Source organism: Ptychodera flava, chromosome 11, assembly GCF_041260155.1.
Source record: "Ptychodera flava strain L36383 chromosome 11, AS_Pfla_20210202, whole genome shotgun sequence".
In the NCBI taxonomy this organism is placed as follows: Eukaryota; Metazoa; Hemichordata; class Enteropneusta; family Ptychoderidae; genus Ptychodera; species Ptychodera flava.
Genome location: NC_091938.1, coordinates 2,564,464 through 2,590,838, shown reverse-complemented (window position 1 = coordinate 2,590,838; position 26,375 = coordinate 2,564,464). Strand labels below are relative to the sequence as shown.

Sequence of the window (26,375 nt, the reverse complement as noted above, 5' to 3'; positions counted from 1 at the left end):
ACTTGCTATATAAAGTGGTGATACAATGACAGCAGTAAAAGAACTTTGATATTTTTATTTCAGCTAATTACATATTTGTATACTTCATGACCTAATCGGCGGTGATTATTGTTCATTACGTTGATCATAATATTTTCAATGAAGTTGCAAACATGTGGCAAAGGTTAAAATTTACACATAACTGCAATATATAATGAAACACGTGAGCATTTTCAGTTCATATCTGGTCTTCACTTGCACATAGACAGCTTCCATCGCTCTCGCAATTTCTTGCTCTCTTTTCAAAGTGAGAGCGCCGCCTTTTTCCAACAACTTTCGACGCAGGGCTGACGATTTACATTTATCTATGATTTGATCACGCATTTGTTCATCAGTATCTCTAAACTCACAGTTCTTAGCCTGACCTCTTAGTCTCGCAATAAACTGATCGATACTTTCAGATTCCTCTTGTTTCAGCTGACGGAAAAGGTGTCACTCATACGGAATGTTAACTTGTGGGCTAAAGTTAGCCTCCAATGTGCGCATGGCTTTTTGATATTCACCTGCTGTGTCCTCGGCACCCTCCGCCAAAATACCAGGTCCAGGATCTTCCATATCGTCGAAAAGGTCCTGAACGTCCGACCCAGCAGAGTGTAACAGGAGTGATTTCTTCTGATGATCATCCTTTACTCCCTTCCCATCGACGTAGAACTCGAACGCTCTCCGCCATTGTTTCAAACGTATATCCACAGTAGCAGGGTCGCTCTGACAGTCAAACGGTTGTATACTACCGATTTCAATATTTGCTGCCATCGTACGTTGTCCGGCCAACTCAAACTAGCTACCCGCTATCTGAAGTTTCTCGAGTTTATCCTCGTCGCCAATTGATCTGTCCCTAACTAGAATTAAGGATCGGCCGGATTGAACACACTGCACAGATTTAACTTGAACACATGGCCGCCATTCAGGCTCAGCTCTTTTATTACATCACGCATATATAATGAGATGACCTCGTTTAAACGCCCAATACACTACAGTGTCTTAAAAGGTTACACCCTTGTTTTGTATAGCTATAGGTTAAAGTTTACTTCAAGAGTCATCGTACGTTGAATGGTTCATAAAGCAAAGCGCACAGCATTGTTCATGCGTGGGTGACAGGCTTCTAATGTAACAACTAACATGTAATCCGGGTGCACATAAAAAGCTTCAGTTGCAGAAAGTGAAACGTATTACAAGACTGAGTGTTTGAATGACCTTCGACAGAGAGGCATTTTTTCAATTTTTCATAATTTTCTGAAAAGTTATATGACGATTATTATTATTATTGTAATACTTTATTGTCCTAATAAAGGATAACAATCTTACAGCTCAAAGGATAGAAATAACAAACAAACAAATAAAAATGACAATAATCGAGCACAGTCATAAGCTATTCACATTCATTCTGTACAATCGCCGTAGGGGCAAATGCTTACGGGAATGGATGCCACACTGTTATAACTTTACGAGTCAGGTCAAATCTCCTGATATTATCTTGTAAACGCTGCTGAACCATGGACCTTTTAGAATGGTTTTAGCTGAACAAACTTAACTACATGAAAATAACATCGATGAATTAGGGTCATGACACGTCACGTACACTACACAACCTATTGATCAACATGTCATAAATATCATATTGGCTGATAAACAGGCAGAAAGTATATTCAATGAGAGTTATAATTCGCTTTTCTCAACAGGAAAGGTCGTTTGCAGTACTCTTTCAAGTTCTTAGCAACCATAGAAGACTTGGAATGACTACGTCAGCGTATTAATGTGTTGCTGAGGTCATATACTTTGATGTGAATATTGCCATTAATGCGCAACACAGTCCCTTATTACCTGTCTCTAGTGATCATTTGGTCAACACATATCACAAACACAGCCATTCATTGATAATGTCATTCACGTAGCAGTGTAAGAGCGTGATCACACATGATGTCCACATGTAGAGCGCATGACATGGCGAGTTCAATTTCAAATAACAACTAACGGATTGCATTTAGAAGATCTCTCTAGAGTACAATCACAGGCGGGACAACACCAGGAAATATGAAATATTCATGTTTAAGACATAATGGTGCTAATATTGAAGACTGAGCCGCTACTCTGTTTCCCCTCCCAAGGTCATCTAACTAACTTTATTTCGTCCTCTGTTGGGAGCCTCATGGGACTGGAGAAGAAAATGATTAAAGCGTTAATCTTGGACGACGCATTTTGTGAAACTAAAGTTGTAATGTAATATCAGAGTGATTAAAAATAAATGTAAGCTTCGGAAAACAAGTATTGATGAGTGTTCCCTAATACTTGTGAGGAAATGCTGACAAGGAAAGACAAACGAGATTTTCCAAAGCAAAAGAAGTATTTGAATAATAAAGGGTTATGTATTACACTTCCCAAATTGATGTGTAAGGATTGCCGATAAACATTGTGTCACTGAGTATATGGAAAATGTAAAATATTGGTTGTGAAGAGCTTAAATTTGAGTTATATGCAAATATTACTGAACAAATTATATATTGGAGGTGTCTGAGAAAATACAAGCACTTGACACTTGATACTTGACAGAAGCAAACAGCAAGGAGCAGGTGAAAGGAAGGAGAAGGTACGGGGACAACGATGGGCAATATGTAACATCCATGTATGGGAAAGGAACGATGTTATCCTAGTAGACGTTGAACCACTACTTTGTTTCTGTACTACGATATCCGCTCGTTAACTATTCCCTGGATGGAGACGGCAAGCGGCAATTCGTGTACACTGTTAATTCCCCATTCTCCCTACAGTCTAAGCTGAAAAAACAAACAGACACAGACACAGACACAGACACACAGACACACAGACACAGACACAGACACAGACACACTTATATATACACATACATACATTACATACATACATACATACATACATACATACATACATACATACATACATACATACATACATACACACACTTCTGTCTGATGATTGCAGGATGCATGAAACTTAAGTCTGTTAAGTAACATATATCATTACTTTGTACTTGAAGAAATAAGTTTTATTATTTATATATAATATAGTCTTTGTTATGCTTTTTGAATTGTAAAAATCAGTGCTGTATTCTGGAAATTTAGTAATATGGCTGGATTTTGGCGATAACAATAATAATTGAGGGAAAATTCTAGTTAAATCCAAAGTACATCTGGACAAATCGACCTCTGGACTTGCAGTCTAGTATGTGGCTGCTGTAATATGTGCACACCAGTGAAGGTTATAGTCTATCAAATGTTTGCCTGAATGGGTATCTTGCTGGTTTATTTACCTTTCACAGGGATTTCAAAACTTTATTGAAAGCAATCTTTTTTAGAACATCTTGCACTTCTCCGATCTACTACATGTTGCGCTCACTTGAAAGTTCTCGGGCTGAGGAAACTTTCCATGTCTTAGTACTTGGTATTCGAAATTTCAAATTTTCCCTATGAAGTTAAAACAGGGCTGACAGATATAGAATGTCAAACATCGGTAATTGTTAGCTGTTTTGTTTTTCTAAACAAAGCTTTGCACAGTGACCCCTGATTTTTATTCTTCATTTCGTAAGAGTGAGTATGACAGTTTAATTGCGATTATGTTGCGCAACGGTTTAATCTTTCACTTTCGAGGTGAGTAATACCCTAATGTATCACGTGTCTTAAAAGGTTACACCCTTGTTTTGTATAGCTATAGGTTAAAGTTTACTTCAAGAGTCATCATACGTTGAATGGTTCATAAAGCAAAGCGCACAGCATTGTTCATGCGTGAGTTACAGGCTTCTAATGTAAAAACTAACATGTAATCCGGGAGTACATAAAAAAGCTTCAGTTGCAGAAAGTGAAACGTATTACAAGACTGAGTGTTTGAATGACCTTCGACAGAGAGGCATTTTTTCAATTTTTCATAATTTTCTGAAAAGTTATATGACGATTATTATTATTATTATAATACTTTATTGTCCTAATAAAGGATAATAATCTTACAGCTCAAAGGATAGAAATAACAAACAAACAAATAAAAATGACAATAATCGAGCACAGTCATAAGCTATTCACATTCATTCTGTACAATCGCCGTAGGGCAAATGCTTACGGGAATGGATGCCACACTGTTATAACTTCACGAGTCAGGCCAAATCTCCTGATATTATCTTTGTAAACGCTGCTGAACCATGGACCTTTTAGAATGGTTTTAGTTGAACAAACTTAACTACATGAAAATAACATCGATGAATAAGGGTCATGACACGTCACGTACACTACACAACCTATTGATCAACATGTCAATAATATCATACTGGCTGATAAACAGGCAAAAGTATATTCAATGAGAGTTATAATTCGCTTTTCTCAACAGGAAAGGTCGTTTGCAGTACTCTTTCAAGTTCTTAGCAACCATAGAAGACTTGGAATGACTACGTCAGCGTATTAATGTGTTGCTGAGGTCATATACTTTGATCTGAATATTGCTATTAATGCGCAACACAGTCCCTTATTACCTGTCTCTAGTGATCATTTGGTCAACACATATCACAAACACAGCCATTCATTGATAATGTCATTCACGTAGCAGTGTAAGAGCGTGATCACACATGATGTCCACATGTAGAGAGCATGACATGGCGAGTTCAATTTCAAATAACAACTAAACGGATTGCATTTAGAAGATCTCTCTAGAGTACAATCACAGGCGGGACAACACCAGGAAATATGAAATATTCATGTTTAAGACATAATGGTGCTAATATTGAAGACTGAGCCGCTACTCTGTTTTCCCTCCCAAGGTCATCTAACTAACTTTATTTCGTCCTCTGTTGGGAGCCTCATGGGACTGGAGAAGAAAGAAATGATTAAAGCGTTAATCTTGGACGACGCATTTGTGAAACTAAAGTTGTAATGTAATATCAGAGTGATTAAAAATAAATGTAAGCTTCGGAAAACAAGTATTGATGAGTGTTCCCTAATACTTGTGAGGAAATGCTGACAAGGAAAGACAAACGAGATTTTCCAAAGCAAAAGAAGTAATTTGAATAATAAAGGGTTTATGTATTACACTTCCCAAATTGATGTGTAAGGATTGCCGATAAACATTGTGTCACTGAGTATATGGAAAATGTAAAATATTGGTTGTGAAGAGCTTAAATTTGAGTTATATGCAAATATTACTGAACAAATTATATATTGGAGGTGTCTGAGAAATACAAGCACTTGACACTTGATACTTGACAGAAGCAAACAGAAAGGAGCAGGTGAAAGGAAGGAGAAGGTACGGGGACAACGATGGGCAATATGTAACATCCATGTATGGGAAATGAACGGTGTTATCCTAGTAGACGTTGAACCACTACTTTGTTTTCTGTACTACGATATCCGCTCGTTAACTATTCCCTGGATGGAGACGGCAAGCGGCAATTCGTGTACACTGTTAATTCCCCATTCTCCCTACAGTCTAAGCTGAAAAAACAAACAGACACAGACACACAGACACATATATATACACATACATACATTACATACATACATACATACATACATACATACATACATACATACATACATACATACATACACACACTTCTGTCTGATGATTGCAGGATGCATGAAACTTAAGTCTGTTAAGTAACATATATCATTACTTTGTACTTGAAGAAATAAGTTTTATTATTTATATATAATATAGTCTTTGTTATGCTTTTTGAATTGTAAAAATCAGTGCTGTATTCTGGAAATTTAGTAATATGGCTGGATTTTGGCGATAACAATAATAATTGAGGGAAAATTCTAGTTAAATCCAAAGTAAATCTGGACAAATCGACCTCTTGACTTGCAGTCTAGTATGTGGCTGCTGTAATATGTGCACACCAGTGAAGGTTATAGTCTATCAAATGTTTGCCTGAATGGGTATCTTGCTGGTTTATTTACCTTTCACAGGGATTTCAAAACTTTATTGAAAGCAATCTTTTTTAGAACATCTTGCACTTCTCCGATCTACTACATGTTGCGCTCACTTGAAAGTTCTCGGGCTGAGGAAACTTTCCATGTCTTAGTACTTGGTATTCGAAATTTCAAATTTTCCCTGTGAAGTTAAAACAGGGCTGACAGACATATAGAATGTCAAACATCGGTAAATGTTAGCTGATTTGTATTTCTAAACAAAACTTTGCACAGTGACCCCTGATTTTTATTCTTCATTTTGTAAGAGTGAGTATGACAGTTTAATTGCGATTATGTTGCGCAACGGTTTAATCTTTCACTTTCGAGGTGAGTAATACCCTAATGTATCACATGTCTTAAAAGGTTACACCCTTGTTTTGTATAGCTATAGGTTAAAGTTTACTTCAAGAGTCATTGTACGTTGAATGGTTCATAAAGCAAAGCGCACAGCATTGTTCATGCGTGGGTGACGGGCTTCTAATGTAACAACTAACATGTAATCCAGGAGTACATAAAATCGCTTCAGTTGCAGAAGGTTAAACGTATTACAAGACTGAGAGTTTGAATGACCTTCGATAGACTGGCATTTTTTCAATTTTTCATAATTGTCTGAAAATTATCTGACGATGACTATAATCGAACACAGTCATTAGCTAAATGCTACTACCATTTCACATTCATTTTGTACAATCGCCGAAGGGGCAAATGCTTACAGAGAACGGATGCCACACTATTATAACTTCACGAGTCAGGCCAAATCTCCTGATATTATCTTTGTAAACGCTGCTACACTACACAACCTATTGATCAACATGTCAATAAATACCATATTGGCTTATAAGCAGGCCAGATAGTACATTCAAGTAGAGTAATAATAGGCATTTCTCAACAAGAAAGATTGTTTGTAGTACTCTTCTTACGTCCGTAGCAACCATAGAAGACTAGGAATGACTACGTCAGCGTATTAATAGTGTTGCCGAGGTCATTTACTTTGATGTGAACTTTGCTATTAATGTGCAACACAGACCCTTGTTATCTGTCCCTTAGTGACCAATTGCTATATCATCAATAAATTGTTTCATGTACGCTAAAACTTGCGCCCAAAGGGCGTGTAGAAAATTGAAATGGCAGAAAATGAAAGTGCTAGAAGTTATTTTTTCTTTTTTTATGTATTCAATATTCTTCAACACGTGGACATGCAGGTTTAGCTTTCATGCATGAAAAAAGGTGACCCTCCCCATAGGCTTGCACAAAATTTTTGACCCTTCAAGAATGTTTGCGCGAAAAATTGCAACCCACCCCAAAACACACCGGCCCACCTGTCCAGTGTCTCAGACACCTCCTTTATCCGATCTGTTCAGTGGTTATTTGCTTACTACTCAAATTTAAACTGGTCACAACCTAGATATTACTTTTTCCATGTAGTCGGTGATGCACTGCTTATCTGTAATCCTTACAAACCCGGGTAATACATAACCCTTTATTATTCAAAGTACTTCTCTATATCAAGTATCATCCTCTATACATATGGACATCATGTTTGATCATGCTCCACCAAAAACGACCAAATGGTCACACAGTGATCCCCGTCAACCAGGAATCATATCACTAGCTCTATTTGTTAGCGTAAAATAAGATATGGGGGACAATGAAATAGGTGAAAAAGTGTCGCTATTAGATGCCCCAGGCCTCCAAATATGTAATCTGTAGGCCTTATCATTCATGAATAAGGGACAAATTTCGTTATTTATATAGGTTAAGGCCCGATAGCTGTATCTTTTAGCATTATGTTTTGTGATTGTACTTCCAAACTAAAATAAATTAATGGCAATGTACTCATTAAAGGGTGTTTATGCACGTAGAATAAACTGTCAACTGTGACTACATGTGCAATTTTGAGCAAGAATCTTCACAGAAACAACAGAGTAGTCCAATATAATGCGTAGTGCTGAATGTTTTCAACTAGGACATCGTATGCTTTGTTTTCATTGTAATATTACCATTTTTTAAAATGGCGGGAAATCAAAATAACTGTTAAAATTTAAATTTACTTGTTCAATTTATCAGTGGTAAAAGACTATATCCTTCAAATCTGTAGAATTTAAAGAAAACCAGAGAAAATAGGAAGCCTTTTTCAGGTTGACACATGTCAAGAGTTACAGCTACACGGACTAAGATCGGCCAGGTAATGGCATTTTTGCGACGAATTTTAGCCCCATAATTATCCCTACATACCAATAATCAGAAATTTAGCTCTAATGGCTAGCCTAAAACTAGATACTAGTATGCACAAACTGGATGATGTATAGGATATGGCGCCGTTTGATAGGTGCTTAATCCAACAAAATATGAAGGGTGTAGGACTTGTGGTTACTTATTTATACAATTATTTGTTAAATGGGGGTCATAATTCATCCGGGGGCGCTGTTTCAGGTGACGGTCAAGTGTGGGTTTTTCGTTCTGTTTTTTCATCCGCTGTCTTGCTGATTTTTTTCGTACCAAACTTTTACTATGTCCTTGTGAAGCATCGAGAGTGCCGGTGATTGAGGAATTTCTGAGTTTGTGCTTGCAATCGACAGAAACCGGTGTGATTGACTTTTCGATCTACAAAGTGGTTTTGAGTATCCAATATGGCAGCAGCAAGATCATCTGCAAGACAATTCATGAGCCAAAATTGAAGTGCTTCAGAACAGAAAGATAAGCCTGACAGTACTCCTATTACAGAAACCAATAATAGATGTGTATCCAAGTAAAGCGGAGTAATAAGAGATCGAGTCTCCCCGATCTCAAAAAGATTGGTTCAATAACCCAGCTAAGTTTTTACAAGTTTCTGATTGCTGACAATTTTTCATACTCCAGGGATACTAATAAGCATAAAGATTTAAACATGATTTTGAAAGATCTTGGTTACTCTAAATGCAACAATGCAAAATGACAGATACATATCGCCATATAGAATATTCAAAAGTTATGTTGTATTTTATATAGAGAGATCATTAAAAGATATCAATCAGATTATCTTAAACTGGTTTCCAAATCATTCGCAATCTGCCAGCAGTATCGAAAATTGTCTATCAGAATTCTGTATCGCAGAAAGTATGATTATCACTCCTCTTTTCGACACATTTAGTTGGTACAGTCATTGTTCAGTTTTCTCTGTTGTTTTTGTAAGGATCATTTTGGCACATTGCAGCTTCTATGTAACAATTATATTTCTTTAGAACGTGCAATTTACAAATTATGCTGAAGTGCCCATGTATTCATCTCGTCGAACGCAGCCTATACAGTATGTTTATTTTCATAAATGACAGGCGAAACAGACAGAAGCTGCAACTTTGAGTGATAATGTATTTTGTTTTACTTCCTAAAAACAGGTAAAAACAGGTTTCATATGAGCCATTTATGCCATTTGGTGGCACTGTCATCTAGTGGCAATTTTATTTTAATTTTCATCAATCTTGAGACAGTGCCAAGATATGCCTAGACGCCTCAGTCATTTGATATTCTTGTAGGGTACCTTGGGGAATGTGAGTTGGGTATATACACAAACATTTGTACAGGTTTGTTTGACAAGTTAAAACGTTGTGTTTCAGCATGCTTTTCGGGAGATATGTTGATATAAGGAAAAGAAATATTAAAAAATAATCAATACTTGCAACTTTTCTCCCCTATTACAAGGTATACTTTACTTTCTCTCTTGAAAATTCAATAGCATTCAAAGATTTTGAATTTTCAAAGTAAAGGTTATGAAATACTATAAAATGATTAAATAATCTTTTAGTTGTTATCATCATTAGCCATTCACTGACATAAGAATGTTTGTTATTTTTCTGTTGATTTCTTACCAAACTACTGAGTCTGAAAACGTAACTGAAAATGAATGAGTCACCTAAATATTTCAGATCCCCTTATTATCTATAGAAACTTTTAAAATCCCTCCTCTTCTACCTCAAGCAAATTCAAATCCCCCCAAACCCTCCTAACCATTATAAACGCTAATATTCTTTCTGGCTTTCTCACGTTTGTAAGGTTCTCTGTGTATGTCTCGATTTCGTGGTATTTGGACAAATCGGGTAGAATCTCTCTTTTGAATTTGAGAACCAGCTGGCTGACTATGTTTCTGCCACATTCTTCACCATGCTGTGGTTTGCATGACCTTTTTTCATGAGGTCAAACATCAAGTCAAAATAATCTGGCATGAGCATGACCCAAGTTTCTAATTTAGGCACCTGATTGAACCCAGCCCTCGAGTATTGGACTCCAGCTGTACGCGATCACGTAGACCTTACTGATGCTTAAGCATTGGATGAGTTGTAAGATGACGCCCTCGACAATCTGGAAATAGAAGACCGATAAACACAACCTGGTGTGTATGTTCGACGAAAAGAATATCCCAAAGTTTCTGAAAAAAAGCAAAGAACTATTCAGCTTTTCCATTGAGCTACAAAAGGTGCATTCTGTGGAGAGCAATTAGACATATCCTCTGAGCCAATCATGGCAAACTGCTAACTAGCGAACTCTTATTATTGTCACGGCTCCGCCCTTACATGGATACACGGCACTCTAGCAATGGCAGTTGAAACAGCCAACTTTTATTATACTGAAATATACAGAAACACAGTTTTACATGTTGCCGTTCTGGCTACAGGCTTGAACTGAAACACGTTTCCTCTCACTTTTGCTTTTAACGGACTGAAATGTGTAATGATACGTCTGTATTACTATTGGTGGATAAAAATGCAAATGAGACATACAGATGTACACAAAACGTGCAAGTACTGCGACGTTTGTGTTTTTCTTGGTGGATTAAGATACAAATGAGATATGTACAGGGTAATGATTGGCTAAATGAAAGTCAGTCAGTTGAAACGATGTGTGAATAGTCGAATTGTGAAAACGTGACAAACACTCAGCACACATTTAACCAGCATATAAAAAAACAAATCAACCAATCACGATAAGACAATTATCCTGGTATTCAATCAAATCAAAGTATATTGCGCACTCATAAAACCAAACACTACGACATTATACTACAACATTCTGGGTTTTGTGCTAGTGCAAAAAGTCAACTTTATCAGAGAAAACATTAAATACCAACAACATCTGAATGAAGATTGGCTACTGAAGTAGGCAACAGACACAAAAATTAGATTAATTTTTCAATGAAATGAGATCTGCGCATGAAGTTATAGGACCGTGGTACATATCTCAATCTGTGAATGCTCTCGCCTGCTTGCTGATTTTGATAAATAGCTGCTGCTTATCGGTGTAATCACAAGTTGGTTTGATAAATAAAATCGATTAACATCACAAAAGACGTACTTATCAGCAGTGTGCTGACTGCTTTTTTCCCCCTGCCCTACTGGTGGCATGGGGGCAATTGCCCTTTCCGGTATTGCAATCAAGACCATCCAGGCGAGCAATGAGGTGGTTGGGAAAAGAAAAAGACACGAACTCCTCTTCATCCAGTAGAAACAGCTCTTCACAGAAATAAGGTAGAGAGCAGTACACACTGCCAGGGAACGAGCAGATGATGCATACTCGGCCATCAATCATCAAAGAGATCTTTGATAATCACTCGAGATACAGAAGGGAAAGAACTTCAGCCTGACTCTGAAAAGGTATATGTAGAAGTATAGGCTTATCATCTATGGTGACCGTCACAAAGAGTAGGCAGGTGGGCGCAGCGGCTCATGCGTTGATGATGCAAATGGGTTTTTATGCTTCATATATTGGCAGGATGGCTTGGTACCCAGAGAGTTTCAAGCTCAACAAGGATCTGCGGAGTTTGCCTCGGTGACAATGAAGAATTCAGGTACCAGGGGGGAATGACCAGGGGCTTTAGTGACTGCTGTACTTATGCCACTAACAGAAGCCTCTTTCTGAGCAAATGTGCAAAGTTCAACAGCCTGGATTCTTCATCAGCAGTGACAGCAATTACTTGTTTACCAAGGACTTTGGCCCAAAACACAAACGTATTCCCCCAGTCGGCAAGAAGGCCCACTACTATTTCTTCAGAAATGATGGGGCAGAAGAGCAGTACAACAGGCTTGTCCCAGTCACGTCAGTAGGGACATGGACAGTGGATTGAAGCAGAAAGACACAGCCAGACTTGATGAAAGCATCGAGGCCTATGTTGACTGTGTTTCTAGGGCCCAAGCCTGCATAAGGAGTACCATCGTCAGCCAGACAGGGAGTGCAGAATAGACATACAATGAGCTAGTTGTGCTCCTTGAAGATGAGATTACCAACCCAGACAAATTGCAGCAAAAGAAGGTGGGAAGACACGATTTACTCTGCCAAAGTGAAGCTGGACAGCCCCTTTGCCGGGTTTGCTTTTGAGGCTAAGTAAGTTGCAGATCGTCAACACAGCATTGTGGGGTACAAAAATGTGCTGCAGTATGTTGCCACTGAATTGCATTTCAGCTACAATGACAGCATCAACACTGAAGTAAACAAAAGTGTGGCCTGGCGAGTCCCTCAATGGATAGCGACGAGAAAGTTCCTTGCTTGCACCCCTGAAGTCTGACCCTACACTTCCATGCCAAGTTGTTGTTGGCCGTGACTAGGCAGCAGAGTATGATGCCTAACATGAAACTAAAAGTAACAGGAGTGTTGGCCCTTGCAATAGCTCTTGGGGGATTGTCTCATCTGCCCTAAAAACATGCCTCCTCCTAATAGGGCAATTGACAAAGACAAGCTCATCGATGTTTAGATAACAGAGCTAAAAAGTATAAATATCATACAAGTTAGCATACGACAGCCTTTGTAGGATTATAGATCATGCACAGGATGGCTCTTCTCAGCCCACAAACTCACTAAAAACGAGAACCTGAAGATAAAAATGAGATACTATCAATCCATTCTCTGCAGAGCCAAACAGGCAGAAGAAGGCGACTTTCAATCCCTGCTTGATGACCTTTGTGCTTTTCCGGAGAATCCCATGTTTATGCGCCTGTACATTTATTCTAAGAAAAACATATACAAACTATAGAGATACACCACCTTACGGCGATGGCCCTGCTGGTGCTATGGCTTCTTTGTGTAAAAGTACTGCCACACGATAGAATTTTGGCAAAGGAAAGGAGCAGTGGTCGGAAATGTGCAGGCCATGTTGAATAAGGCACAACAAAGCAACCTCCCCTTCTCTGGAACAAAAACGAAAAGGACCCCATAGAAAGGAAACTGTGGCACCTGCTGAACATGATGGCCAGCGGTCATAGCAAAGACTTGCTTGGCAAGTATTTCACCATACAGCCCATTGAAAAAATGAAGCCTTAGCTCTTTAGAAAACACTACGCCATCTATGAGACAGCATTCAACGTCCAAATGAGCGAGAACATCATAAACAACCTCCTCCTTTGGCTAGTAAGGGCCTATGTTGCTTGCAGGTGCCAATCGACAGTGGAGAGGGGCTTTCTCAGGATCTGAGTGACAATTTTCTTGTCAGAAGTGAGCTGAATAAGCAGGGGGCATGGTTTACACTTTGGGGCCAGTTCACCCATGTTGTCAGAACTGGCCTAGTCATGGCAAACACATCTGCTTCAAAATGGGTGGGTAGGTGGGGGCGAAAGAATCCAGGCACTAGCATAGACAGAGATGGCCTGACCAGAGGGCATGCCAGCAATTTATACTGTGGAGATACTCGTAGTGGAGCCCACAGAAACAGCAACAATGATGAAGGTCAGGCTAAAAAAAGAAAAAAAGAGCCCTAATCGAGTGCAGCACTTTTCATAAGAGACGAGGCGTGTGACCCCTCTTGTGGTTGATGAGCCTCTACTACAAAAAACATAGCACTGGTAAAAATATCTGTGATATATATCCCAACTGTCTTCTGGTCACTCCTTGCTTACTTGCTGCTAAGTTGCTTCCAAGTTGCTGCCAGACTTGCCCTTTCAAGAGCAAGACACCAGACTAGTCCTTTCAAGAACAAGGTTATTGCCCTTTCATTAACAGCTAGGCACTTGTTGTGGCTGGCCTGATGGAGCCTATTCAATTTTACCCCATCAGTCTTGCAGTCAGCCACTCTGAAGTGTCTGACCACAAAAGGGACTTCAGAGGTTGCTTATGTCCTGGGCAGCATCTACACATCTGGGCCTGTAAGGTAGCCCACACTGCTCAAGGTCGACCTCAGGTGTGAGTCTATGGGCGTGGTCAATCAGCTGCTCGAAAAGCAAAGCATTAAGATTACACATGGCTGCATTAACACTCATTGTGGAATGCTTCAGCTGGCATTGGCTGAGTATGTCTTTTGGCACCAGTATACTCAGGAGATGCATCAGCTTTCTGGACTGCAATTTTGAGTGGGTAGCTTGCTTAACTGTGGTCGTAGAGGTCTTTAATTGAGAAATTATCGAGCTCACCAACAAGCAGCCTTCTGAGGCTGTAGAGGCTAGAACATTATCACAAACCTCCTCTGCTTCCACATTCCATCTGATTGGCCTTCACAAGCAAAAGCCCCTTTGGGGGTTGCCGTCTGTTATCAGGAGATGTAGCAGCTTTCTGGACTGCAATGATGACATGCAGGCAAACCATAGGCATTCCCATGGGCACAAACTGCGCCCCACTTCTTGCAGACTTATTTTTGTATACGTATAAGCAGAATTCATACAATCACTTCAGAAATCTGGGTGTAAAAGGATTGCCAAGCGATTTAACAACACCCACAGATATATCGATGATCTCATCAGTTTATCTACACACATCTACGCAGATGATTTAGAAATAAAAGAAACAACTGAAAGTGTGGACTCGGCTTCATACCTAGACGTATTGTTTGAAATTAGACAAAATACACTATATACTAAGCTGTATGACAAAAGAGACGATTTCAATTTTGAAATCATAAACTTTCCCTTTTTGTCGAGCAATATACCATCATCTCCAGCTTATGGTGTGTATATTTCACAACTCCTTAGATACAGTAGAGCATGCAATTCATATGAAGACTTTCGAGTTAGACACAGCCTATTAGCTCAAAAGTTAGTGAGGCAAGGATTCTCAGAAAGTAGATTAGTGAAATCATTTAAGAAGTTCTATGGTAGATACGGAGATGTTGTATCAAAATATGACCTGTCTGTTACTCAAATGATGAGTGACAGCATACCAAATTTTGACTAACAAAAGTAATTTGGTGAATTCACCAAATAACAATGGATTTGTTGCTTTGGGTCAATCTTGACGGGTGCGGCTGGCTGGCAGGGTACGCTTACCCATTCCGGACACCTGGTACCACCACTATTTTGTGGTTCAAGATGACCCCATTGCCTTTGTCATTTTCAATATGTTCCTTGGACCTGGTAAATTTCTTAGTTACCTTGAATGATAACGATTATTGGACCTGATTTGATGTCTATTGCTTACCTGTGGTTTTAGAGGTCTTTAATTGAGAAATTATCGAGCTCACCAACAAGCAGCCTTCTGAGGCTGTAGAGGCTAGAACATTATCACAAACCTCCTCTGCTTCCACATTCCATCTGATTGGCCTTCACAAGCAAAAGCCCCTTTGGGGGTTGCCGTCTGTTACCTGTACCAGCCTGGTGAGCTGGAGGGCGATTGTCACCGGACAATGGATCCTATCTGGTCCATGACCTTTCACTGGCTGGGAAACTTGGTGACCAAGCCTGATGAGTCTGTGCTGTACAATTTAAGGTGTTGTGTATTCGGTCGACATTGAACTGATGGGTCTCCTAGGGCTAGAAAGCCCAGAGGAGCTTTATATTGAAGGCAGCACTGTGGTAATGTTTTGCCTCCTTAAGATGCAGGATGTGATCAACCTTCAAGTTAAACATGAGTCCCCTTGGATGGGTCCTGGTACTTGTAGGGTACGAGCTTCTTTGTAGTAGCTGTTTTGTTAGGGCACGACCAAAGAACACTCATCTGATGAAAACCTACCCGTTCATGCTGGTGCATGTACTGCACCTGGGACATGGCAAGGTAGGCACTGTTTGACCATTGGAGACAGCCGTTAAAGTTCCAGACCTTTCTAGGATCATGTTTGGAAAGGCCCTGTCTAGAAAGGTCTCAACTGAGGCACCCAACCACCAGTCTAGATGGCCACTTTAACCGCTCCATGCTGACATCAAGCATGATGTCTATCAGAACCAGGTCTTCTCTGTGGTCAGTGCTTGGGATTGTGACTTTCATGATTTGCATCTGTCTGTCCTTGGCATGGTGCAAGAGGGGCACAAGGATGTTTTGAAAGTCGTCCTAGAGGCACTGAATAGCAGTTCCTGTTCTAGGTCACAAAATTTCTGTCTCAAGGTCATGATAAGGTAACCAGGTGTCCAGATCCCGTCCGGATCCCGCCCTTACCAGCCAGTGAACACCCTCTGTATCTCATGGCACTGGACTTTGTCAGGCTGGAAGCGGATACTTCTTTTGAGGGCCATGAGGGCCTGGTCTTTTGCTTGATGGTGACCTAAAATTCCTCATAGTAGTAAGCCTTCCTATACAGCCAGTCATGTTACATTTCACCAGAAATCAGTGGTAGTTGACCCTAGTCACTGTAGCAGAAAGGTTTCAGAAATGGCCGGGGCACATTGCAGACCATTTCAAGATGATCATGAAGGGGATTCACATCTGCCCCTTCCTTTCCAGTGTCCACTCGGTCTGACCTCACCAGTGCAAAAAACTGTGATTGGCCTTGGTCTTGACTCCTCTGGCCCGTATCTCTTTTGTCAAATAAGTCAGTGTGTACATAAGGGTATCTCTGTGACTGGACAGCTTAATCACTCTAATGATTTTGTCGCTGCCCCTCCACTGGTGTCAGGTCAGCGAATCATTGTGGCATGATGCATTGCTGAGGGGGAGGTCCCTTTTGTTGCCTTTTGTTGCCTTTTGTATGTGGGCTGAGGACACATATTCCACCTCTTTTATGCCACTTGATCAGGGCAACTTGTGGGAGGTACTCTTCTCCAGTGAGAAATGATATGCAATGTTCCTTTCCACAGCCACAGTTAATTTTGGCCACACATACCTGGGACAGGTTGCAGACATTTCTAGATGTAGTTACGAACAGTGACCACCCATACAGCCTCCTAGGTTCAGTTCTCTATAGCATGGACAGTAGATTGATCTTGGCATAGGCCAGCGTAGAAGCCCTTAAGTGAGTGTACTGGAGCTGTGACCTAGACATTTATTTAGACAGACATTTATTTCAGCTTGACAGTCACAGCAAAGTTTCCAATAGTACAGAATCCAGTTTTTGAAAAATAATAACAGCTTTAATACCAAGTCCTACGGGTTTCCTAAACTGAAAATCACATTAAGAATATCCAGAAACAACTGCCTTCTGACAATTTCTAACATAAGCTTTTGTTTCCCACATTACTTCCCACAGAGAGCAAGTGTTTTTCTGCATTCTCCAGAAATATTAGTAGTTGTAAGAACACTAGGAGACTTGCACTAAACAAAAGGCTCTGCAATTTAAAAAAAATATGGCATGGAAATAATTTCACCTGCAAAAATTTAAATTCATGAAAATTTAAAATTCCACAAGTTTTGAGTTTCAATAAGGGTCACAAAAATCACAGAATCTTGAATAAAAATCATGTTCATTGTCTACGGCAATCAATAATTTTACTTTTTATGTTTTTACTCTGCACACCTCTCTTGCACTCTGGTAAATCTACCCAAATTTGTTACCTGTAAGCGTAAAATGCTTCATTTTCTCTCAACACAGTTTCTGCTTTTCCTGCGCAATGTCAACTGCACTTTCATGACTTTCTTGCAATGCATGCCCTCCGATCCCAGGGTAACAAATTCACCATCCTCCTCAGATTGGTCAGTACCCGGTCTTTTAAATTCCTGATGTGGTTGAGGGAATTGTCCATTCATTTCTTTTTCTTTAGAGGGATGGTTGGTTTGCAGCCTTGACATTCGCCTTGGCTACTTACATCTAGTTGCATGCAAAGCCGATCTCACTTTTCCATGTTTGTCGGTCGGCAGCTGTCAGTTTCAGCAGTTATGGTGTGAACTACCCTGAGCTGACATGTGATCTCTACTGTGTTGATGTATTCGAGGTTTGTACAGCCTAGGGAGCCGTATGTAAATGTTGAATACTATTTGCATAATAAAAAAATATTTTTATTACGCATTTGAGAGATTACAGACCGGGGAAATCGACTGTTAGCTACTCAGATGCATTTTTCATCGCACACCGACTCGCTCTCTGCCAAAACAGGAACTGCTCTGGCTGAGACCTTGTCTAGCGATCGTCCGATGCAATCATCGTTGTAACTCGATCTTTATCCCAAACGCAAACGTGTTAGACTCAATCATTCACTTCACACAACCACACACAAAAGTACATCGTACTCACCGATAGTTTGCGAGTGAATGTTTTTTTTATTTCCATGTCAACTGTGTAATAAAGGGTTGTAATACCGACAAATGTTCAGTCCGTGCATAGTCAAGTTCTGCGGTCCTCTGCAAATGGCATTCACACATTGTGCTCTCGCCAGCACGCTTGTCTGTACCGTGGGTGACACAGTGGTAACTGGCAAGTGAGGCAACAGTTGATTGTCTCATGAACACGATTGGGACGAGTTCCATGGCCTACTATCCGTCCTGCACGTCGACACATCACGCAACTACGTCTTCCGTCCGGATTGCGACCCATTCGATGACCAACTCTTTCCACATTGGTAGGAATGAGATGTGGTGCCGTCAGACTAGTTCCTCTTGGGGGACGTTGCCGAGAGGAGAAATTACCGATCAGCTGTTTTGCTACTTGGGCGCGAAACATGAGCTCACGTCTGTATCTCGATCCACTTTGACCGTATCCATGAACTGATGCCATTATGTGGAAAGTGTTCATGAGTGCCTTGTTCAGCTTGTGGTAAAAAACAGCTCTGTGCCACCGTGGCGATGATCGACCTTGCGTGTAGTAAGCCAGCTGTTGATCGGTCAAGTCAACACCTCTGAAGTACTGATTGTACATTACAGCAACGTTCGGGCATATTACTTCAATTCGTTCAAAAGCACCGGTTCTTTTATCTTTACATCGACGCCTCACTAGCGCTCGATTCGGTCTTCGTGCAGAGACTGCCGTGCTCATAAATTTCACCATTTTTGTGTCTTTCCAGGCACATACTGTCATTGCGCCGTCTTGAAATACTGAGAAACTACCACGTGGCCATCGCTCTTCGTCGTCAGCATCAGGCGGTACGACTTGTGGATCATAGTTTGCGGCATTTTTTATTTCATTGGGTAAACCTAAGGTGTACATCCTGCAGGTTCCCGTGGCAGCAATATTATGCACGTAGAGATGGTCAAACAACGGGGCAGAAGTGTAATATGAGTCCATAATGACATGATGTCCTAACTCATAGTAAGGTCGAATCAGCCAGGAAACAACTTGCCCAGGTCTGTTTCCCCTGAAAACTCGGGGGTCGTCTGCAGCATCGGGATCAAGCGGGTGATGACAGTTATCAGCGACAGGTTGATGGACTTCGTCGTTGAAAACGTAACCCGTGGCGGACTCACTGAGAGTGTAAACTCTCATTCCATATTTGTGCGGTTTTGCTGGATTGTAGAGAACATTCTTTGTGCGGCCCTGGTAGGGGATGACTCCTTCGTCAATCGCCAGCTCACACATCGTGCTGTTTGCATTCACTCGATCAATGACATTTCGTACTTTCAACATTCTATCCCGTTTCTCACTTATTTTTTGGGCTGTATACATGGCTGTGTTACGAGCACAGTACGGCTGTGTGCTGTAGTATAAATATCGCATCAGTAGCTTGAAGCGATCACGGGAAAAAGTTCTCTTGACGAAATTATGACCGAAGCAAACATGGTCCGACCAATACAGCTGGATTTCAGGCTGCCAGCAAATTCCGAATAGCACCATCACTCCAATGAATGCTCTCATTTCGACAACCGTCGTCGGTGTCCAGGCCGATCTTTGCCATTCCTCGCATTTGCCCTTCTCCTCTGTCTAGCGTAACGATTAGTGCATCGGGTAATGAATCTTATCAGATCCTCATCGAATATTTGCAAAACCATTCGACTTCTGAAGCATCATCTGGCAGAGGGTTGATAAGCCCCGGCTCTGGACCAATGAACTCCGGTAAAAGATCGAAATTACCAGTTCATAGGTCTGTGTATGGTCTGTTCACGGTACCACCGGCAATACTCGTTTCGTAGTATTCCTGTCTACGCTCTATTTCTTGTTGCATCGTGGTTTCTCACTGCCTGTAATATACAAGCGAGGGAAAGAGATGAGCTTTACGAACCAATGTTTGACGTCAGCGGCAACAGATGTGCCGTCTAAAATTTCTAATGTTTGCGTACAGTGTAAACACTTTGAGGTCACACGAACGGACGCATGTTTCCCAGGCAGAGAAACAGTAAACACCGCCGATGACAAATAACATTCACTCGCACTTCATTTTTCATATGTATTTCATGATTCTATTCAGATAATAAATTCATGAAATGCATTTTTTCTTTCATATGTAAATAACAAACACCCCAGGTTGCTACACATTGAGCATTTTCTCACTTTGCCCAATATTTCATGGATCGTTCTCGAGAGAACAGATCGTCTGGTTATTGATAAAAACCAGATGTTCGTGCGAATCACGCTGAGCGAGGTCGTGCAAACCTTAGTAGAAAGGAAGCGGTCGCCACAGTGTTAATCAGGATGCATTTGATTCCCTCAAAAAGACAACCTCATTGCACCTGCCAATTACCTTAAAGTAGAAGTGAAAAGATCCTTGTGTAAGAAGGAAATTCAGTACAATATTGTCACAAATTCAGTTAGAGTTGGCAAATTTAAGGAAGCCATCTTGCATGATAATGAGCCTGAGTCTTCCTTTGAACTCAAAAAATCAGAAATATAAATACAGGCAAATTCGGAGATTAAGAAACTAGAATGACAAATGAAAGAAACATAATTAGAAATGGAAGAAAGAAAGAGAGAAAAAGAATTACAAACGGCAAAACGACAAAGAGAGAAAGAGAGAGAGGAAAAAGAAAGGAAAGACAATTAGAAGAACATAGACTACACGTTGGAATGAAACGTTTAGAGCTTGGACAATCAGGAAAAGTTCACTTCAGAAAATTTTGACATCACTAAGCATTTCAGATTAGTTCCCCTTTCAAGAAAAGCATATTGATATATATATCCTTCATTTTTAGAAGATTGCTGAGCGGCTGAATTGGCCTAGGAAGTCCTTTTATATGCTTTTGCAGAGTGCTTTGATGGATAAAGCCAGAGAAATTTACATTCAGTTGTCAGTAATTCAGGCTTCAGATTATGATTTTGTAAAGGAATTAATCCTCAAGGGTTATGAGTTGGTGTCTGAAGCTTACCGTCAGATTTTTAGGGACCTTGGAAAAGTGAAAGATCAAATTTATGTTGAATTGACTTGAACAAAGGAACAACTTTTTGATCGTTGGTGCTCTTCTGAAAAGGTTAGTCATAATCATGAAAATTACGCGAGCTTATTTGATTGAGGAATTTGAAAGGTGTATTGGAAGTGACATCAAGACATTTATCAAAGAACAAAAGGCAGATATGTTAGGAGGTTGCTGCAAATTTGGCCGACGATTATTAATTGACCAATAAAACCTCATACCAAAAATATGCATGGAAATGTAACTCCTCCTTTCCATCGTAGAATTTTTCAAAGGAGAGTAGCAAATCAAATGACAATAGTTCACAGAATTCAAGTAACACTCCCACGTCATTAGATCCCAAGTCTCAATCTCCTTCTGGCATACAATTTTGTACACTTTATTGAAACTATTGTAAGAAAGATGGCCATTTAATGTCAGATTGTTTCAAATTGAAAAGAAAACGTGAAGGTAAGAGTGGTCAAAGTGGATCTAAGCCCACCAGCTTTATTTCTTCATCATCTCATTTAGAGTGTAATAATGTGTGGAACACATTTTCTGAGGTTAAACCCTTCTTATCCACAATTAATGAGGTCAAGGTCAATTCTTCTCAAGAATCTTTTATTCACGATAGTTTTATCTCACTTTCTAGTGATTTGTCTTCTGCTACCCCTGTCAAATTCTCTTTTGTTTCAGTCTTTGTTGTTGGCAGATACCCTGCCGTTTTCTGAAAAATCATTTTCAGGTTCTAAAGTTCTTGTTTAGGGAGTAGATTGTGATGACTACATTCCTGTTCCTCTCCATAATGCCTATTTGTCTTCGAACTTTGTTTATGGATCTGTGACTTTAGGTATTAGGCCTTTTTGCCTTTTAAACTCCTTGGAAACGACCGTGGAGGGGGCAAGGTCATTACAAACGCACTTTTAACGGATAAACCTAGTTTAGATCAGGATCCACAGCCAATTGAGCAAGAAATCCCTCATGTATCCAGTATGTGCTGTTACTCGAGCCATGTCAAAACAAACTTCTGAGAATCAAAATATTCTCAAAAATGATGTCACAGATGTTGATTTAAATGACACCTTTCTCAGTACAGCGTTTGATACGGATTATTCCGTTATTCCTAGTGGATTCAAAACTTCCAGTACAATTTCTGCTGACCAAGGTCAGACATTTTCTAGATCCAATCTCATTGCAGAACAATGCAAAGACCAAGATATGTTGTGTTTATTTGACAGTGTTGTTGACGAAACTAAAACTTCAGAAAGTCCTGTTTGTTATTACTCGATATCTGGTATTCTCGTGCGTAAATGGACACCTCCAGATGTCTTAGTTGATGACGATTGGGCTATAAAACATCAAATTGTGGTTACAAAGTCATATCGTGCTAAATATTGCTCCTGGCCCATGAAACTCCCTTGGCTGGTTATTTAGGAGTCAGGAAGACCTATCATAAAATCCTCAGTCATTTTTATTGGCCTAATCTCAGGTAGGATATAGCACATTTCTGTAAAACTTGTCACACATGTCCAATGGTAGGAAAGCCAAATCAGACCATTCCAAAGGCTTCTTTACAGCCAACTCCTGCATTTCAAGAACCATTTGGTAGGATACTCATAGACTGTGTTGGGCTCTTACCAAAAACAAATTTAGGAAATGAGTACAAGTTGACAATAATGTGTGCAAATATTCGGTTCACAAAAGCCATACCACTGAATAATATAAAGGCAAAGACTAAAGTGGAAGCTTTAGTCAATTTTTTACTTTATATAACCTTCCTGAATATGTCAAGTCCGATCAAGACTCCAACTTTATGTCTGGAATTTTTCAACAAGTCATGGATCAGCCAGGCATTAAACAGTATAGGTCCTCCGCCTACCACTCGGAAAGTCAGGGTGCTCTCGAGTCATTTCATCAGACTTTGAAAAAAATGATTATGCCCTACTGTTTTGACACAGAGAAGCAGTGGGATGAAGCAATTCATTTTCTGCTCTTTGCTGTTAGAGACAGTAAATTCAAGAGTCTGTAGGTTTTAGCCCATTTGAGCTTGTAATTTGACATACAGTCCCTGACCCACTTAAGCTCTTTAAAGGGAAATTCCTATCAGACGATAATTATTGTCTGAATATTTAGCAATATGTATCAGAATTAAGTACAAAAGTTACAAATGCATGTAACTTAGCCAGGGAAAACCTTGAGTCATCTCAGCAGTCCATGAAAGTAAAATGCGATACAAACACCTCAAAACTGAAGTTTGAACCCTGCCAAAAATTTCTTGTTCGTCTTGCAAACCACTCTACGCTCGTTATTTTTGTCATTATCTTATTGATAAGGAATTGAGCGATTGTAATTACGTCACATAACACCCGACAGGTAAAAACAAAATCAGTTATGCTACATAAATATATGCTTAAACCGTATTTAAATAAACATAATCCTACTGTAAGATAACCTGTCAGTGCAGTCAGTTCAAACCATAATCAAGGTGGCGATTGTGAAACTGACTTGAGTGAAAATTTTCTAAATTCAAAGCTCGGCTCGGTCGAGCTCCAGAATTCAGAAATCCTGGAGAATCTTGAATCGAAATTGACACACCTCAAGCCTTCACAACAGCAACAGGTGAAGAACTTATCCACGAATACGAACATTTGTTCCAAGACGTTCCAGCAAAGACAAACATCATTTATCACAACGTTGTTGTCGGCAACAATCAGCCTGTGAAACGACATCCGTACAGATCGAATCAAATGCAAGCGAAATATCTCCAGGAAGAAGTTAAATATCTGCTGAACCATGAATTTATTGGAGTAAGTGGAGTTCGCCGTGCACATTTTATGCCAAATTCAGTGCCATTTCAAGTTTTCCAATACCAAATCGCAAGAGACAATTGATGCGTTTTCTTAGTATGGTTGGTTACTACAGAAAATTCTGTCCAAATTTCTCTACAATTACTGAGCCTTTCACTAATACACTTAAAAAGAAAGTAAAACTTGTTTACTACACTTAAAGCCATACTTGACAGTGCTCCAGTCCTGTCTGCACCAGATTTCAGTTTACCATTAAAATTAGCTGTAGATGCTAGTGGTGCAGCTGCTGGTGCTGTTTTATTGCAAGAGGATAGTCATGGAATAGATCACCCTGTTTGCTACTTTTCACGCAAATTTAACAAATCCCAGAGAAACTACTTTACAATTGAAAAAGAGTGTTTATCTTTGCTATTAGCTTTACAGAATTTTTAAGTATATGTTACTTCTTCAAATCAGTCAATAGTGGTTTATATTGATTACAACCCTCTTGTTTATCCGCAGGAATTAAAAGGCAAAAGTCAGAGATTGTTAAGATAGAGTTTAATGTTACAGAAGTTTAACCTTGACATTTGACTTATCAAGGGCAGAGACAATTCAAGTGCAGATTGTCTCTCTTGTAGTTGTTAACAGTTTTAATATCACATTTGTAAAAGCAAGTTTTTTCTTTGAAAAATTTTCTTTTTTGAAGAGGGGTTGTGTTCTGTAGGTCATTTCCCCAACTCTCATGACCTGAGATTGATTAGTCTAGAATATTCTCATAATAAATTTCGTTTCAAAGCAAAGTGCTGACTTCACCTTTTTGTTCGTTTTCTCTCATGTAACACAACTCTTTGCTTTCCATCAGGCCCCATTATTCGTTATTTTCCTAATCTGGCCCAATCCATGGTAATCCAAATTTCTGTGCTTGGACTGTCCTTGACCTTAGCTCACATTACCAAACTCTATCACCCTCACTATATCGGTTATGGTGAGCCCAAATATAATATAATATCTGGCCTTAGCTTGTTGGTTGATTTTATTGTCTTTTTGTTTCTGATGTAGAGTATTTGTGTGAGATCTGGGCGAGGATTAATTTTGGCAGGTATGTTCGAAGATCCTGTACCCTGAACAACTTAATTATCACTATAACCACATTACCAACTTTGAGGTACATCCGGTTGGAGCATTGTGAGTTGAAAAAGTAGCGATTCAATACTAGTCCTGCTGGTCATCACACTAATATTTATTGTGTACAAAATGTGCTCGAATGCTACCATGCGTTTCTGCCCTCTCCTCCGGTGCATCAGTAACATTTGGTTGATCCTACCCACTACAGTGGATTGGAATGTAAGTTCCTTGGAAATATCCGGAAATTCCAGTATTGGGTTTAAAATCAAAACATAAATTATGTAGAGGGATTTGTTTCTATCCTCATTCTCCTCCGGGCCGTCCTCTTGGCTACTCGTACAGGCTGAAGGCCGAGGAGGTGAGTGTGATGGCAGCAACGAACAAGGCTGCTGCCATAGAAAGAAAAAGTAGGCAGCATTTAGATGGCAGCCGCTCCAGGGTCTGTAGGGAGTTGGACTCCAAACAAGTGGTCCATGCAGCCCCCTTCTATTTCCTGTGGTCCTCCTGCTCCCAAGGCTAACATCCTGTTCTCTTGATGCAACAAGCTTGTACAGTCTCTGTGGTACCCACACCTCAAACAAAGAGACAGGATATTAAATACCGCCCACCTACAGACATATAGTGGCTGCCGGCACTGCTATATCTTAGGGAGCTGTCATTATGGGGGCGGACAAATGACATTAGATATTCCGAAATTTTGAGTACCCCCCGGCCAACCATAACAAATTTGTGTAACCACTTCTCTAATACAGAAATTTTGACTGAGCTGCAACTTAGAAAAGTGACGTGTCTATAAATTCATGAATTTGTAATATTTACAAAAATACAGCGCTTGTAAGGACCTTTCAAATACTGGTTTATCTTGTTAGATTATCATCAGTTGCCTCATGATGGCTGAAAAAGGTGAAACCAATAAAATGAAGTTCAGTGTCACAACAAAAATTACGGTATATATAAAAGCACATCTTATGATCATTATCAAACAATATAGTATTCTTTAATTTGGATCGTTATTATTGCATGGTTTTCAGTAAGATATCTGACAGCGTGAGAATTGGAAAGTGCAAGGGAAGAAAATGCAAAAGGCTAAAGAGGAAAGTGCCAGAGGGATGTGTTTCCCTCTTGCATAAACATTTTTGAGAAATTGATT

General features: G+C 39.8%; 1 protein-coding gene across 1 annotated transcript in view; it reads left to right on the top strand.

Moving 5' to 3' along the window:
- LOC139143672 (uncharacterized) overlaps positions 1-26,375 on the top strand; it is a 78,747-nt gene that overhangs the window by 27,178 nt on the left and 25,194 nt on the right. The window lies entirely within an intron of this gene.